This window comes from Solanum dulcamara, chromosome 12 (genome assembly GCF_947179165.1).
Source record: "Solanum dulcamara chromosome 12, daSolDulc1.2, whole genome shotgun sequence".
NCBI classification, from domain to species: domain Eukaryota; kingdom Viridiplantae; phylum Streptophyta; class Magnoliopsida; order Solanales; family Solanaceae; genus Solanum; species Solanum dulcamara.
Window position 1 is genome coordinate 60,121,086 of NC_077248.1, and position 9,685 is coordinate 60,130,770.

Consider the following 9,685-nt stretch of genomic DNA (forward strand, 5'->3'; position numbering starts at 1 on the left):
TTCTGAGTGCTACAAATTGAAAAATAAAAATGAGAGAGAAGAAAATAACAAAGCACTAGAGAAAACTGCTGAAGCTGGATTTATTGAATATTGCCACGACCCCAATCCGCCGTGACTGGCACCCAAAACACTTATTTCAGTAGGAGAACTATTCTAACAGCCCAACAACAATAATCAGAAAATGCACAAGTTAAGGAATCATAAATCAACCAGAGTAATTATGAGTTCCCATAAACTCAGCCAACCAAGTTGATGACAATAAAGTGCGAAAGTAAACACATCTTAGGAACTGAAAGTCGTCGTACCAAAACTCTAACCTAAGAAGTCTAGAACAGGAGTACAACTCCAAATAGAATCAAATCAATAAATAGAACATTGTCTAAATATCTAAGTCCTGGAAGAAAAAAGGACTAGAACAATGATAGAAAAGTCTCCGACAGCACAACGGAATAGCTCACCCTTGGACTTTGAAAAACCTGTTAATCCTCAAACCGAGGTCTCTTTGCTACTCGCTGAATATTCCCTATACTTAACAAAAAGGCAGAGCAAGAATAGTATCAGTACACAAAACCATGGTATATTGGTAGGATCACGCAGTTAGCCAGTAAGTGGACCATAGACAAGTAAATTTCAACTCAATAGGCACATACATATATAGAATAAGTCAACCACATCTCAATATCATAGCTCAATGTCTTTCACATGCTATAATCTCACACAAGGGTCCTCTCAAGGGACCTACAAACAATCAACTTTATATCGGAATGTGACACCCGATCCAAGTATGTCTCGGAATATGACACCCGATCCAAATACATGTCGGAATGTGACACCCAATCCAAGTATGTTTCGGAATGTGACACCCGATCCCAAGATATCACAATCATAAGAACATACAATGTTTATAACATTTATACCACCAAGAACAGGTTCATCAATATAATAGGCCAGCAGGTGATCATTTCATACATAATCTAGCACGTTTCCCTATTCATATATACACATGCATATCATGAAGCAATTTAACAAGTATATGAAACACATACACGAAACTAGACTATCACCTACCTCAAATTCAAGCTTTCAGAATCTCACAATATAATAGCCTTTCCTTTTCGGGTTCGTTCTTCTTATTTTTGGTCTAGAAACATTAAATACATATCAAGGATCAATATAATTGCCTAATATCAAGAAATATAACACAATATCATTCTCTAGGCCAAACCCATAATCCTAACCTTACCCTAGGACTATTTTCCACCTTAGATTTTCAGTCCAAACCCTCCCCCAATGATTATCACTCGTACTTCTAATTTCTAAGAATTAAAGTATGAATCTAGGGAGTAAAAATCTTACCTTAAACATTGAAATATGTGGAAAATCAATTGAAATTGCCCTAGGTCGCCTCTTGGGGTTTTAGAAACTGAACTTGGAGAAAAAACTATTTCTGGTCTTTTTCACGATGTAAGTCACGACTGTCTCGCTCTAGCATCCCCGCTCTTGCGGGATAGGTGGAAATAGAGAGCTTGGAGTTTGTTCTCCAAGCTCTCCTTTCACAACACATCCTCCTTCAAGGACGCATTAAAATATACTCCCCATGCAAACTTTGATTCTGAGAGTTTTACTCATCCAAATGCGATTCCACGAAGCCGTAAATGCTCTGTATCGCCTTGACTATCACCCTATCTAATCAATTTATAAATTTGAACTCCCATCATTTACTTGATCACCCTAGACTTTATCTGACTCAGAATTTGTTCAAGTCTTGCCTAGGTTTAATTTTTACGAAGTTACTATCCGAACTTTTCTGGCTGAAATCCTTCCCCATTGGCCTATCCCTAACAATGAGAGCAGGTCATTACAAATATGATTCTGAAGAGATATTTTGGTGTCTTTCTCTATAGATAAGAGAAACTTTTCTAAATGGGTTTTTGATACTGGATGTACATATCATATATGTCCTCATAAGGACTGGTTTTCAACATATGAGAAAGCTGAATATGGTGTTGTTCTAATGGGGAATGATTCCTAATGCAAAGTTGTTGGAATTGGTACTGTACAAATCAGGACCCATGATGGTGTTATTAAGAACTTGACCAATGTTCGTCATGTTGCTGACTTGAAATGCAACCTGATTTCTTTGGGTCTTGAATCTCTTGGATGTAAATATTCAATTGAAGGTGGAGTTCTCAAGGTTTCTAAAGGTGCTTTGGTCTTGATGAAAGAAATAAGACGCGGGACTCTCTATGACTTACAGGGCTCAACTTTAATAGGGTCTGTAGCAGTTTCCACTTTGTTATCTGATGATGATCTCACTCTTTTATGGCATATGCGCTTGGGTCATATGAGTGAGAAAGGTATGACTCTTCTTAGAAAAAAAGGTCTTTTTGGTAATCAAGGTACAGGGAAATTAGTTTTTTGTGAATATTGCATATATGAAAAACAGAAGAGAGTGATTTTTTTAACAGCTTCACATCATACACATGGTATTCTTGATTATATTTATTATGATTTATGGGGACCTTCAAAGGTTCCTTCTCTTGGAGGAAAACGCTACATGATAACCCTTATTGATGATTTCTCTCACAAAGTCTAGGTTTATTTATTAAGGATAAGAATAAAGCTTTTCTTCAGTTCAAAAACTTCAAGGCTCTTGTTGAGAACAAAACTAGAAGGAAGATAAAAAAAACTTTGTGCGAATAATGGTTTGGAGTTTTGTGAGTCAGATTTCAATGAGTTCTGCACAAGTCATGGTATTTCTAGACACAAGACTCTTATTGGAAAGCTCCAGCAAATAGAGTGGCGGAACGTATTAATCAAACTCTTCTTGAGAGAGCTTGTTGTATTCTCTATATTGCAGAAATGTGGCATCGTCGTGATTTTTAGGCTGAGGCTATTTCTATATCCTGTTATCTTGTAAACCGATCTCCACACTTATCCATTAACTTCGAAATTCTAGAAGAAGTTTGGTCAAGTAATTCTATGGATTTTTCCAATTTAAAAGTATTTGGATGTTCTATTTTTACCCATGTTAATAATGGAAAGTTAGCTCCCAGGGCTGTTAAATGCTTATTTCTTGGTTATGCTTTTGAGTCAAGAGGGTATCGTTTGTGGTGCCCTGATTTGAGAAAAATCATTTTGAGTAGAGACATTACTTTTAATGAAGATGCACTGTTGTGTCCTGGAAAAGAGTCTTCTATATCATCTCCTGGTATAGGTGATCAACAAGATACCATTGAGACGGTGGAGTTAGAAGTAAGAACTAAATCTCAAAAGGTTGACCCTATCTCTTCTACAGTTCCACAGTCTAGCAATGATATTTTTGTTGATGAAGAAGATTCCAGTACCATCCATCCCATTGAGCCACAATCTGTTGATAATACCTCTATTGCTCATATAGACCAAGAAGAGTTATAAAAAAACCCAATAGATATGGTGATAATGAAGAAGAGTTATCAAGCTTGAACTTACTGACCGGAAGAGGTTTCTTGAACATGTCAGCAGGGTTGTCTCTAGTGTTAATCTTTTGAACAGAGACCTTTCCTTCAGAAATGGTTTTCCGGGTGAAGTGATACTTGATATAAATATGATTTGTCCTCTCATGATACATTTGATCTTTAGTCAAGTGAATGATAGTTTGATTATCACAAAAAATAATAATACCACCTTGGTGTAAGTTGAGTTCAGAAAATAGACCCTTCAACCATAAGGCTTCTTTGATCGCCTCAGTCACTGCCATATATTCTACTTTGATAGTAGATAAAGCTACTACATGTTATAATGTAGCTTTCCAGCTGATAGCACAACCACCAATACAAAAAACATATCATGTTAGTGATCTTCTTTTGTCAAGATTACCTGCATAATTAGAGTATACAAAACCAACCAAGGTGTTAGAATTTCTCCCAAACTCTAAACATGCGTTTGAAGTGCCTCACAAGTATCTGAAGATCTATTTCACAGCCTGCCAATGAGCTTTATCAGGGAAAGCCATATACCGACTTACCACACTTACTGCTTGTGAAATGTCTGGACGTGTACACACCATTGCATACATAATACTGCCAACTGCACTAGAATATGGTACCTGTGCCATATACCTTTCTTCTTTCTCTGTCTGCGATGATGGAGCAGCTGATAACTTAAAATGAGCCGCAAGAGGAGTACTAACTAGTTTAGCATCTTTCATGTCAAACCTCTCTAAGTACTTCCTCTGATTTAGGAATGGCCTGTTGGCTCCTCGATATCTTTTGATCTCCATGCCAAGGATTTTCTTAGCTGCTCCCAAATCTTTCATTTCAAATTCGCTTTTTAGATAACTTTTCAAAATATGAATTTCTGTCAAATCTTTAGCAGCAATGAGCCTGTCATCAATATATAACAATAAGTATACAAATGAACCATTATTTAACTTTCGAAAGTAAACACAACTATCATATATGCTCCTCAAATAACCATGGCCCAACATAAAGGAATCAAAGATCTTATACTATTGTCTTGGAGAATACTTTAATCCATACAAGGATTTCTTCAACAACATACATGATTTTCTTTTTCTTCAATTTCGAATCCTTCAGGTTGATGCATGTATATTTGTTCCTCAAGTTCGCCATGTAAGAAAGTTGTATTAACATCAAGTTGTTCTAATTCCAAATCATACATGGCAACTAAGGCAAGCAAGACATGAATAGAGCTATGTTTAACAACAGGTGAGAAAATATCATTAAAATCAACTCCTTGTACCTGACTATAGCCCTTTACAACTAATCATGCCTTATATCTTGCATCTTCAACCCCTGAAATTCTATACTTTTTCTTGAAGACCCATTTGCAACCAATAATTCTCTTTCCTAATGGCGGCTTCACAAGAGACCAAGTACTATTCTTGTTGAGAGATTTAATTTCTTCATTCATTGCAATCAGCCACTTGGTTGAATCAACACTAGAAATTGCTTCTGAATAATTTGATAGTTCTCCAATTTCTTCTGTTTTCTATGCAACTTAAAAATAAAATGCAACATAATCTCCATACCTTTCTGATTTTTGAATTTGTCTCCTTAGTCTGTGTGTGGCTATAGAATACTCATTTGGTTCAACTTCAGAAGTCACAACTTCTGGAGCTTCAACTTCAAGAGTTTCAACTGTATTTTGTTCCAAAGTTGATGAGTTTGGCTTAGAAGAAATGTCAAATTCAACCTCCATCTGATCATGTATACCCTCTTCCTTATTTGTGTTACAAAAATTTAAAGGCTCTTTTCTAAGGTGTAACATAGAGGATTTATGAAAGGTTACAACTCTTCCTAATTATAAATTTTGGTGACTTGGGATCAGGATACTGGAGTTTGTATCCTTTCACCCTAGATGCATATCAAAGGAAAAATACACTTTTTATCCCTTGGCTCTAGTTTTTCATCATTCACATGCATATATGCAGGACAACCAAAAAAATTTAAATCAGAATAATTAGGAGGAGTACCTGACCACATTTCCTCCGGGGTCTTAAAGTTCAAAGGTACATGATCTTGGGCACATTTACATGACCAATATCAACTAAAACCCATAAATTATTGCTAGATTCGAAAATAAAATTCCTATAATTCAGTTCATATTATGCATACTTTATATTATTGTAACTAAATAGCATGTTTAGAAACTTTCAGGTCTAAGTGAGAACAAATGAATATTAGAAGCATGATTTGATGGAAATTAGAACTCAAGGGAGAAATAAATCACAAGGCAACTAAAATACACTGCAACAAAGAAAATCGACATTATGGAGTAAGGATCTATACTTTTTGTTCCAAAATATGGAATGTATTTGCCAAAACTGTGTAGTTGGAACTCTAGGGAGAAATAAATCACAAGGCGACTAAAATACACTACAACAAAGCAAATCGACATCACGGAGTAAGGATCTACACTTTTTTTTCCAAAACATGGAATGTATTTGCCAAAACAGTATAGTCCACGCCAGGTCCGCGATGCGGACCTAGCCATGAAGAATCAATAAACAAAGAAATAAAATTATTTCATGAGGCAGTGTGGTCCGCGACAAGTCCACATCGCGTACCTTGGAAATATATTCATCAAAATTAAAGTGTGAAATTATTTGGCAAAACAGTGTGGTCCGCGATCAGTTCAGGTCGTGGACCTTGGAAATATGTTGATCAGAAATTAAAATGTGAAATTATTTGGCAAAGTAGTGTGGTCTGTGACAAGTCCGCATCGCAGACCTTGGACATGTGCAAGCTGAATTAGTCACAAAAGCGGGAAAATAAAATGTTATATTGGAACAAGATAAGTCCGCATCGCGGACTTCAGTGCGATTGCTTTAACAACGCATTTTCTGGTGCTATAAATAGCACTTTTATATTTTTTATAACAACACTTGTTCTTGGCGGAAGGATGCGGAAGAAAGATGAAAGAAGAACCTAGTTTGGTGATATTTTTCTCCTTTGTTTTCATATTAGATTCAAGTTTATGTTACAAATATTTCATGTAATTGTCTCACAAACTATGAGAGAATAAATCCCCTTGTTCTTGGGTTGTAGCCATAAGATGAAAGTTTAATTCTTGTTTGCTTTGGTTGAAAATGGGTTTCATATGAAGTTACTCTTATATTCTTATTTTAATTGTTTTAATGCTTTATCACCATTGAAACATATTTGTTGTCTATCCTTAACTCGGAAGATGAAAGAAAGATGGAACACTAGAATATAAGGAGTATGTTTGTTTTAGAGTTATCTAGAATAATTAGTGTATAGAATGATTGTGACACATACCTATACACCATGTTTGGTTGCTAAACAGAATGAAAAGATTAATGCATTTTTATTGGTTCATGCTTATCCCCGCTCAATGATGTAGTTAAGCTATCAACAATAATAGGCAATTAGAGATTGAAAAATCATAATTGTAAAATCAATCCTGTAAACTAGTAATTGGGAACCCCTTGGATACCAAGGTAAAGAAGATTAAATCATAAATTGCTACAACCCAAGGACTCTTCTTTAAATTGATAACTCTATTTGACAGCTTTTAAGTAGTTTCACCTAGTTTTGGTAGTATCATTCATATATATAAACAAACTCAACTTTTTGAGACATACATTAATAATTCAATTCATTGCAAAGTTAACTAAGCCTAGTTGCATAGTCCCTGTGGGTTTGATATCCAGCTCTCAAAAAGAGTCATTGTATTACTTTTGATACCACGTATACTTGCGTGTGCATTTGGAGACAATAAGTTTTTGGCATTGTTTCTAGGGACTTGTGTTTAATTTGGCAATAGCTATCTTTGCAAAGTTTCTTTATTATTAGTGCTAGTGTTAAAAACTTGGTCTTAGTTGTAAATTTTGTTTGCAGGTAACTGAGACATTACATGAACAGAGACAAGGAGCTTGTAGATCCATTATCCGAACTTGAATGATTCTTTCAGCGAAAAAGGCGAACAACAGCTTCGAAAAACTTAATACATAAACTCAATCTGGCGGATAATCACGATTAAGAAGGAGAGGTCTTGCCAGAAGAGGTTCCCATAGAGATGGCAGCCAGGAAAGTGCGTGATGTGGCAGTTCCACTCACAGCAAATGTCACCTCTAGCATCCAAAAACCTCTAGTAGGAGAAAGACTTGAACTAAAATAGAACATGGTGCAATTGTTGCACTTTAATGGGCAATTTACTGGGTTGCCTCATGAAGATCCTCAAGTTCACATTCAATTTCTTTTGGAGATTAGCGACACTTATACATCTAATGGGGTATCTCTTGACTATGTGAAGTTAGCATTGTTTTCCTTTTCCTTGTTGGGGGAAGCTAAGATATGGTTAAAGTCAGAATTACCAATTCAATCACTTTGTGGAATGATTTGGCTCGCAAATTTCTTATTAGGTTCTTTCCTTCGGGGAAGACGACTAAGTTGAGGGCTGAAATTTTGAGCTTTAAGCAAAAATTTAGAGAGAATTTGTACTAATCTTAGGATAGATTTAAATCATTACTCATTAGTTGCTCTCACCATTATCAGTCTAATGAGGTGTTGGTCCATACCTTCATAGAAGGGTTGGAACACAATACCAAAATTCTTCTTGATTTTGCTGTAGGTGGACAAGCCTTATTAGAGAAAATATATGATAAGCTATATATATTGCTTAATCGCACATCTCAAGGAAACTCGGAGTAGAACGGAGGAAATGCTAGGCATGTTGTTCAAAAGCAAGCAGACATGCTAGAGGTTGATGCGGTAACTGCATTGACAGCATAAATTACAACAATGCAAAATATGATGACAACGCATTTCAACACTTTAGCAAAAGGACAGCAGCAAGCTTCAGTAAGCATAGTTCAGCAACAAAACATGTGGTGTGAGGTATGTGAAAGTAGTGATCATATGGCTAAATATTGTGGAGCAAATCTAGAGTCGGTAAATTTTTTGAGTAATGCACCTAGGAGTGGTGGAAACCATAACTATGGAAACAATTACAACCCAAATTGGAGAAACCACCCTAACTTCTCATGGAGTGGTAATCAGCAAAACCAACAGCAAGGGCAGACTCAATACAGACCACAAGGAGGTGGACAATAATACAACAATCATGGCCAAGGATACAGTACTCAAAGTCAAGGTAATCAATGATCAGGAAAATCAGAAAGCATGAGTGTAGAGGACATGTTAAAACAAATCATGAAAGACCAAGTCAAGCTAGCTGCAGATGTACGACAAAATCAGTTAGCTACCCAAAAGTTAGAAAAATAGCTTGGGCAATTGGCAAGTGCACAAAGTTCTCGCCAACAAGGGGTATACTAGGTAACACTTACCCAAATCCCAAACAGGTGAATGATGTGAGTACTTGCAGTGGTCTCTCCCTCACTGAATTGGCTCCCAAAGCCAAACTGGCAGAGGTAAGAGGTAAAGAGCAAGTTGGGGAAGAAGGTGAACCCAGCAGTTCAAAAGAAGTGGAGGAACCAAAGACAAAACCTCCTCCCTCGATCCCATAAAATTTAAAAAGAAGAAAAAAGAGGAGTGTTTTGCAAAGTTCATAGATTTGTTGAAGCAAGTACAAATTAACTTACCTTTGATCGATGTTTTGCAAGGAATCCTAAAATATGCTAAATTTGTCAAAGATATTGTGGCCAATAAAAGCAAGTTAGCTGAATTTGAAACAGTGGCACTCACTGAAAAGTGTAGTTCAAGAATCTTGAACAAAATTAAGCTTCCAGCTAAACAAAAAGATCCAGGTAGTTTTATAGTACAGGTAACCATTGGTAAGTATAGTAATGCAAGAGGTCTCTGTGATCTGGGTGCTAGTATTAACTTGATGCCTAGATCTATGCTTAAGAAATTAGTCCTGGGAGAACTTAAAGCAACAACTATTTTGCTACAGTTAGCTGATTGTTCTGTAGCTAGACCTGACGGTATCATTGAAGATGTGTTAGTACAAGTAGGATCCCTCATTTTTCTGTTGATTTTATTGTTTTAGATTTTAAGCCCGACCCCGATGTTTCTTTTTTTCTTGGGACGCCCGTTCTTAGCAACAGGCAGGGATCTTATTGATGTGGCTGCAGGTAGGTTAACCATGAGAGCACATGACAAAGTGGAAGTGTTTGATGTATATCATGTATTGAAATTACCTATAGTCTATGAAGAGTTGATTATTGTAACTATCATTGATGAGGACGTCTCATCTCAAT